Source organism: Photinus pyralis, unplaced genomic scaffold, assembly GCF_008802855.1.
Source record: "Photinus pyralis isolate 1611_PpyrPB1 unplaced genomic scaffold, Ppyr1.3 Ppyr1.4_LG7, whole genome shotgun sequence".
Taxonomy (NCBI): domain Eukaryota; kingdom Metazoa; phylum Arthropoda; class Insecta; order Coleoptera; family Lampyridae; genus Photinus; species Photinus pyralis.
Window position 1 is genome coordinate 21,694,455 of NW_022170738.1, and position 9,058 is coordinate 21,703,512.

Sequence of the window (9,058 nt, forward strand, 5' to 3'; positions counted from 1 at the left end):
CACCTTGTCATCATCAATTTGTTAATAGGAAGGTGGGCTATCGTGAGTTGCCATAATAAGTTAGGTACGAACTTTAAGAAAAAAGAATGTGTTCCAACGCGGACGGTACACATAAAAGAGGAGCAGCGGGTCAAATTTAATATGACACCGTGTTTGTTATGGAAATTGGGGTTACAATATGGCCTTTCGCCAATTCATGAAGGTTAACTTTTTGAATCAGCTAAGAGAAAAACTAAGTGGTAACATTTTAGAAGATACATACAAGTACGCATCAACAATTAATAAATTCCCAGTATGAGCGTTCTTTTACCTCAACTCTGGGGGATAATGGAAGGGTTTCAAACGCCGTTTGGTAGAGTGAACGCTTAGGGATGTGGTTTAAAAATTGAAATCGGCGATAGAACGGTTAAAACTACAACAAACAATTGTTTTAACAAAATTTCTCAACTTTAACAATTCTGTATGTGTATCTGTTTTAACAAAGGGGATATTCAGCCTAAAAGAAATTAGTTACATACCTAAGGCTATTATCCTGTAAAGGATAATTTCGTACCTGCCCTTAGAAATACAAAATTTACTGAACAATGCGAAGAGGGAATATACGTATATGTCGAGTATAATCTATTCTGGTATAATGATAATCAAGCAAGCGGGGTATAGGGTACGAAGCATAATAAGAGCGCAAGGGTAAGGGGAGGCCGGACAGCGGCCAGGCGAGAGCTCTTTGTGTAGTTAGTGTAATTAGTACCCTCCCGTCCCACTTCTCTCTTCCGCAGTACCTTATTTAAATGCAAATGAGCTTCATTTCGCAATATTAATGCGCCTCACCCTACTTACTGCCTCGAACGCCCACAACCACCCTTACGGGTCTGAAGGGTTGAACACATTCGGACGCGTGCGGGCTCAATCATTCAATGTAGGGTACTGAGGGCAGATCTGTTTTCCACCACATTCTCACTCATGCCAACAGTCGTAATACAAATTTAAATTAGTTTCGTTTTACGCAGCAACTGTAAATGAATTGCTATCGAATTAATTACGCCAAGAAAATATGGCATGAGGCTTGCAACTCAAAAAAAAATGGAGCAACATGCATTTTACATTATCGCTTCGTGGGGGTGCTACATCCGCACGTCCATTGTACGATTTTTTTTGTATTCAAACGCACATTTTTTTGCAGATATTTTTCGTAATTATCAAACGGAATGGAAGAAAAACACGTCGTATTGACATATACAGACGAAATTTTCGACCATCGGGGATTTGTCTCGGAGAAACGTAAATATTAATTACGGCAGATCAAAAACATTGTTCGCAATATCTGAAATTGGAAAATAAATGAATCTAACAACAATAAACGGAATGTACGAGTAAAACTGCTATTTTTCAAGCTCATTGTCGGTATTCATTTGGTAGACATTTACTCATTTACTCGGTCCCTTTTAAACCTATTGATTATCCTGTCCAACAAATTTAATTAGAACAGAGTTAGACGTTATATGTCCATCTAAATTCTAAATTTGCGGTTACGTGTACTTAAGTCGCCAGGTTTCCTACATTTGATCTCCATCTGAATGCAAAATTAATAGACATAGGTACGCCCACGCTTTCAAATGTTCGAGACGCGGTGGAGATTATTGTGGAAGAAAGTCCTTTTTCGTTCAAACTTTATGAATAGGTACCTAAAAGTTCCTAGTTTAAAGTTGGTTATCAATTTATCGTTAAAACAAATTCTGTTAAAACTATGGAATACTCACTTATGAGTATCGTGCTCAGTTTTCTCAGATAAATAATTTTCGTATTTCTGGCAGTCGAAAACTGCAGAACTGACAGTACCAATAAAATAGCACTTCGAGGTCTAGGACAATTAATTTCGAATTATAATCGCATAAATCCGAAGAGACGCGTTATTTATCTAATATACAGGATGAGACACTGAAAACCGAGCTGAAAACGAAACTTTTACTTGAAATCGTATTTAAAATTTCCCAATTCGAGAGACTGGGCGGCCTCCATCGATTTCCGAAAATTCTAAAGAATAAACTACACAAATTTTATTATTTTATTTTATTTGGCCTTTATTTTTGAGTGGGCGGGGTGTCAGCCAAAGCTGCTTCATTAACACCTGACAGGAAAAGAAAAATTAGACATGAAAAGAGTCTATACGGGTCGTATAATGGAGTCGAATAAACATATTAGTTAATATTATATATAATATCATTTAATTGACCGCCAATGACAAACATTTATAGTAGTATAGAACAACTTAAGACCTTCTGCAGAGGCACCTCTAAAAAGCATTATGCCGGTCACTCTGTAATTGGGCGCAAGCCTGTTGAGGGCCCAGAACAAGAGAGGGAGAGGGAGAATAAATAAATAAATATAAATAAATAAATAAATAAAATTCTGGAAATTGTTTAGAAGATGCGAATCTTCACATAAACATGAAATACCACCTAATCTTTGTGATGTAAATAAAATCAATGAAGCATTTAATGAATTATCTAATACTACCCATGTGAATATTGACCACTTGATTGAATTCTACAATCTGAATACGCATAAATTGTTAGATGTTAAATTTAATTTTAATTTGATAACTGAAGCAGAGACGCTGAAGACTTTCTTATCTTTAAAATCAAATTCAATTGGCTGCGATCAAATCAGTCTGACAATGTGGAAATTATGCTTACCCTATTTGGCTTCGATCATAACGCACATCATTAACTGCTGTTTGAGTGAATCGACTTTTCCCAATGCTTGGAAGAACGCCATTGTGGTACCGCTACCTAAGATAAAGAATGCTCAAGATTTTAAGGACCTACGGCCAATTAGTATTCTTCCCTGCTTGTCAAAAGTTCTTGAAAAGATCATGGCTTCACAAATACAACACTTCTTAAACAGTGAGAAAATGTTACCTCCGATGCAGTCAGGTTTTCGTCCGGGGCATAGCTGTAATACGGCACTTGCATTTGTAACCGATACAATCTTATCTGCGATTGACAAAAATAACTTAACTATGCTGATATTATTAGATTATTCAAAAGCATTCGATAGAATTTCTCATAAATTGCTTACATCCATCCTTAATTACAATAGTTTCAGCACTTCGGCTGTGCACCTGATTGAAAGTTATATATCCAACCGCACTCAGTGTACTAGGCTTGATGGAAATGTGTCTACCTCTCTCTCTCTCTGTTATGGCGGGTGTACCACAGGGATCTGTCTTAGGACCATTGTTGTACATCATCTATACCAGCAAAATACAAGATTGTCTTAAACATTGTATGTATCACCTCTATGCGGATGACACGCAGTTATTCTATACATTTCCAGCTCATAAAATTGAGGATGCGAATAGCCTCATAAATTCTGATTTGCAAAGTTTAGTAAACACTTCTGAAATGCATGGTCTAAAACTTAATATTAACAAGTGCAGTGTCATGTTATTTGGTCGAAACAAAATCCGAAACAATAACATCTCGCAAGTTGCAATACAAATTAAAGACAGTTTGCTTCCTGTAGTGTACAGTGTCAGAAATCTAGGTGTTGTGGTAGATAATCAACTTCGTTTTAAAAGTCACGTGTCAGGACTCCTTCGAAAAGCCTATCTTAATCTAAAAATGATCTTTAATTTAAGGCATAGCCTCAATCGTAAGATTAAGGTAATGCTTTGCGAATCCTTAGTTCTATCACATTTTAATATATATACGGCCCATGCCTGGACGCAAGTGACGTCAAACGAGTGCAACGCATGCAAAACTCTTGTCTTAGGCTCATCTTTGGTCTAAAAAGATATGAGCATGTTAGTAATAAGTTAAGTGAGGTTAAATGGCTTAACATGTCAAATCGTAGAGTGTTACACGCAGCATGCCTCTTATACAACATCATTTCCACGAAAACACCAGATTACCTATACAGCAAAATTAAATTTAGGCATAATGTCAATATTAGAAACAAAAACTTCACTTCTTTACCAAGTCATAATACCAGTATTTTTCAAAGATGTTTCACTTACAATGCTTCAAAAATTTATAATTCCTATTACAACGTTTTCACTGATTCAAAGTTTTCTTCTCTAAAATCTTTTAAAAAAGCAATGTATACCTTACTTATGGATAGACAGCGGAGTACTTGAAACTGTTGAGTCACTTAAAGTTTGGCACAAACCCAAATTATGCAATTCTGCCATTTGTGGTCGAGTATTAAAAGCTCGATAGAATGGGGTTAAGTGGTAGAACAGACAGTGTGGTACCCTCTTGGGTGCCCACCAGTCTGAACTTTCGCCCCTTTGAGCTAACATGCTTTTTTTTTATTTATTTTTTTTTTTTTTATTCATTAGAATATGTAATATCATGTTTAGCTCAATAAATGCCTATTATTATTATTATTATAGATTTTCAAGACCTTTATAGCATGCTCGATCGAGACTTATATAGCGCTTTCGAGAGCCTCTCTTATAAGTGTCTTTCATGAACTCACACAAGATAGGTAACCCTGTACAGAACACACTTAAATCTGTTAAAAATGCTTGTACAACGTTAAATATAATCTGTTGTAGTCACTGATACGTACGTTACGGTTCATGTAAGTACATTTTACGTACATGGAACATTTTGTACTGCTTTGTGCATACTAGGTACGTACTTTGCCGTACGTACATTAGACGTACTGTTATGCATGTATAATGTACTTGCTTTTGCTTACGTACATAATACGTACGACAAAGTGCGTGCCTAGCAAGTACGAGTATAAAGTAGTGCAAAAATAACGTACCATGTACGTGAAATGTGCGTGCATGAACCGAAAGTGTACGTCCGCAAATCCAGCGTTGTACGTACTATCATTGTACAATGGTACTATGTAGGTATTTGGAATGTACGTACTTGTTATTTGGGAAGTAGCTGTGCGGTTCAGTTAACCTAATATACTTAATCAGTGTTCAAAGTAGCGCAATACAATAAAGCGAGTTGGATGCATACAGTGTGTCCCAGGTAGAACGCACCATAGGGAAATGGCAATGCATGAAGGATACACGAGACCTTTGGAATTAGCGTATAGCGTACTACTCCAATCTCTTTCTCGCATTAGGCAAACGCAAAACGTAACTTGACCGCAAACTTCATATCAAAGGCCTCATGGATCCTTCGCAAAAAGATCCAGTAATACTGTTTGCCTATGATGCGTTCAACCTGGGACACACGGTATATGCGGCTGTGATAAAAATAATCTCGTTATTTTGCTATCACTGTATAATTTTTGCCGATGATATATCCATTACATTGTAAATTAATAGAGTGTTCAAATTCTAACGATTGGGGTGAAATGGATTGAATGTGATGCATCCCAAAAATAATGAGCTTCAACAATATCACCAAATTCATAAATAAACGCCAAAATACAAAGTGACTTATTCGACTTACCCTTAGATTGATGCTTTATTTCACGATAAGTGGACTAGGACACAAAATGTTATACTACCACTGCTTTTATACTAATAAGTAGTGACTCACGCATACCGTCCAACTACAGAAATTAGAAAACTAAAGTAAGGAAAGCCGGCGACCATGCGTACCATATACTACGTACTTGGTACGTTATACAGTTTGTGATCGTACGCAAATGTACGTATCTACATCAGACGTACATATTTCTCTCGTGGATGTACGTACAGTGGATATTGTATACAGGGTGGTGACTTGCGTAACGCATCATAGGGATTTCAATGTAAAATTCATAACATGCGATTATTGGCTCGCCAAATTATTTTTTAGAGCAAGAATGTATTAGTTTTTTGTAGAAAAAAGTTTTTTACGCCAAACCACCGTATTAGTTTTCAATTTTTTTCATGTAAAGACGGAAAATTGGAAAAATAAAAGCCGCATCTTTTTCAATAATCTGCGATGCCATGGAATTTTCTAAAACAAAAAAAATATCCAGTTATCAATTAGCAAACTAATACAGTTGATTGGCGTAAAAAAATTGTCTACCAAAATACATTTTTGCTCTAAAATAATTTGGGAAGCCAATGATCGCATGTTATGAATTTTACATTGAAATCCCTATGCGATGCGCTACGCAAGTCACCACCCTGTATAGTGTATGTGATAGTGAGTACAGCGTTCAGAGTATGACGGTTTGAAAAAAGGCTTAAATTACATCAGAGGATCAGATGCCAGTATATGATAAAGAGACAGACGACATAGTAGAAGACATCACGATGGAAGAACTCATGGATGCTATAAAAAAGCTGAAGTTAGGAAAAGCACCAGGGAATGATCTTACCACTACGGAAATGCTCAAGAATTTAGGCACAAGAGGAATGGAAGTGCTACTCAAAATATTCAACACGGTAATAGCACAAAACTCATTACCAAAAGATTGGCAGACAGCACTGATAGTGCCAATTTATTAGAAAGCTGACCCAAAAGACTGTAATAATTACAGAGGTTTATCTTTGCTGAGTTGTACCCAAAAAGTTTATGAGTACATACTAGAAAATCGCATAAGAAAAGTCATTGAACCTACATTAAATGAAGCTCAGAGTGCCTTTAGAAAGGAGAAATGCGCGCAAGATCATATATTCACTATCAATCAAATAATCAGCAGAGCAACACAAAGAAACCAAAGTGTATATCTAGCGTTTATAGACATGGAAAAGGCATTCGATCGCGTACCAAGGGAAGAAGTTTGGAATATACTAAGACAGAAAGGAATAGACTTGAAAATGCTGCGACTTATAGAGACTATATACAAAAATAACTCTAACTATGTGATAAACAGAAATATGAAGTCAACCCCATTTGAAACTCAGGAAGGACTAAGACAAGGAGGGGTTTTAAGTCCACTCCTGTTTATAACATTCATGGATGAAATAATAAACAAATGCAACGAAAAAATAAAAGAAAAGTTTAACATAGGATATCATCATTTACGGAGTATAGAAATTTCAGAATGTGTATACGCGGACGATATCGTGATTATCGCAGGAAGTGAAAAGAGACTAAAGGAAAATTTGGACATATGGAATGCAGAATTAGAACGGCACAATATGACAATTAACAAGAAGAAAACCAAAGTAATGGTTATCACAAACGAAGGAAAAAAATTAAATATGAAGATTGGACAGGAAAACATAGAACAAGTTAGCACCTAATTATAGTTAGTTCACTTTTCATTTTCTTGGGTTTTTAAGGTAGTGCTCTACTGAGTTCATATGAACCTGGCAGAACATGTCATAAATCATAATTTAAAAAAAGGAGCTTTAATTCGGGAATAGGGCACTTAATTAGCACCTAATTAGCACTTAATTATGCAATATGTTTGAATGTGTTCTGATGACACTGCTCTGCTAGGTTAATGGACATTACATAACTACTACTTGCACAATACTAATGTTTTAAACTACCTTCAGAAGATAACTTATGCGGTTCTGGCAATTAAGAGTTTTGCTGTATTCGAGAAACTGAGAGTTTATTTTGTTTGGCCAAAACGCTTGATATCGCTTATCTCGAACGACTCCTAATCTTTGTGCGTTGTTAATCATGTATTATTGAGTACAGGGTGTACCGTAACATTCGCCATTAAGAACCGTCGATTCCAACCGACCGACCGCCCCACATACGCGAAATAAAATCTCTCGTATACCAAATAATACTCGCCTGCTATTATAACTTCGCTAAGAATTCAATTTCAACTCACTGAAAATGGTTCGCGAAAAGCAACTTCGTTCAACGATAGCAAAAATCTCACGCGCCAATAGTGTACAACTGTACTACGTGATCACAGTAATTTTCGACTCGCGAACTCAAGTAAGAATCTCCCGCTCTCCCATCTCTTTCATTATTTGGATCTCACCTGGTAAAAAAACCGAAACGGGCCTTCTTTTTTTAATGCAACGACCTCGACTAGCGACACTTTTAAACGTAAAGCTCCCTCCGACGAGATCGTGACAACCGCGCTCGCTTTCCGCAATACGTATATTGTTATCGCTAATTATCGCCAGACATACTTTCGTTCACGTTCGCTATGAAGCGGTACATGAGCGAATTTTCTTATACTGAAGAAAATAAAAACCCAAAAAAATACTTTTCTAATTTTAAAGCGACCACCCGTTGCATTGCCTTCATCTCCGGGTTCCCAGATGTTACAGGAAAATTGATTAACTAAAATAATCCATGGTGTGGCTCGAAACTTAATTAACGACGTGAGGATTCTTGCAAATACATAAGACAATAGCATGAATTAAATTACTTTTTTGCGCGATCGGTCATTTCTGACTATTTACCATGGGTGTTTCCATGACAGTACGTAGAATTTACCAGTTGCTATGATTACGACGACGCCAAAATTACTTACCGATCTAAAAACAGAACAGCAAAAATACTTACCGACGCCTTTTTAAAAATCAACAGTCTTACATTACATTTAATCTTTAATTATTGTTAGGTACATTAAACGTACAATTTGTGCTGTTGTTTCCTATAGCAAGACGCTCATAAAGTCATAAAGGAAGTGCAAAGCTAGTAAACTACATCAAAGACATGCACATTTTTATGAAATTATTAATTTCAATTTTGACATTTAAACTGGTTGCCTAGTGATGTACACCATACCACTTCGATAATTTCAATTTATTCTGCTCGTTAATTTCTTAGTGCATATTTATATTGGTTGGATAATTTTAATTTCGATCGCGCAAAAAATGTTATAAGCACGTCGAACGTTAAGGGTTACCGTTCTCAGACAATAATTGGAGTCGTCGCTCCGCTCCTCCTCCAAACAATTGTCTTCGAACGGTAAAAATCCCTTACCGTTCTCCATACTTAATATACTATAATAAATCTGTTGTCGATAATATTACCTAGATAATCTAAACCTAAAATAATAGATACCAAACACGCCGCATGCCAATTTCGTCACGGGGCGAAGTCCACGGGTCTAATTCTTACCTTCATGGTAATAAAACGCATTTCATTTGAACTGATGCACTGGTCTTATCGCAACAGAGTACTATGAATTTACAACAATAAACCTTCATAATATACCACAGATATAC